Below are 673 nucleotides of genomic sequence, written 5' to 3'. Positions count from 1 at the left end.
CTCCTATTCAGATGTCAAGTGTGTGGAGTTGAAACAATTTTTAATATTTTATCTCTAACTGTATGTAAAATCTTCTAGGTTTACCAGCTTAGAGGAACTTGGTATTTTTAAATATAATGGCATATATTCCTAAATATCTGTTGGGGTATATTGATCTGGTGTAGAGTAGCAGTTAGCTCTTGTAGTTTTTTAGTGTTTCTAAGCAATGCTGAGAAAACGAAGAACTACACTAATCTCTTTTCAAAGTAAATATTTGCAAATGATGTACAGACCATTATAAGCATTGCTTTTAGTACTTGCAACAGTTTACAGCAGCTCTACCATTTGGTATTACAGTAGTAGTAAGTCCATACGTATGGTTAACATGCATCCATAGCTTCCTTAGTTTTCACTGGAAAGGTAGAGGAAAACATGCAATAGTAAAATCTTAAAGGTAAAAAAAAAAGGGGGCAACCTATTTTTTTTTCCTGGCAGGCTTCCACTTTCTTACTATTTTTTTATTTCAAGTTAGGTCCTAACACTGGTTCAATTGGCACCACAAGTGGAACAGGGAAATACTGCTAAGGACAAGCTATGTGCCTTTCAACACTTTTGCCAAGTATTTAAATGCTTTGCTAGTTTGCAGTATGCTCCTATGGTCAGAGCCATATCACTTGGCCCCGGGGCGGAAGAG

This window comes from Buteo buteo, chromosome 1 (assembly GCF_964188355.1).
Source record: "Buteo buteo chromosome 1, bButBut1.hap1.1, whole genome shotgun sequence".
Classification (NCBI taxonomy): domain Eukaryota; kingdom Metazoa; phylum Chordata; class Aves; order Accipitriformes; family Accipitridae; genus Buteo; species Buteo buteo.
The sequence above is the reverse complement of the archived record's forward strand: the minus strand, read 5'-3'. Positions refer to the sequence as shown.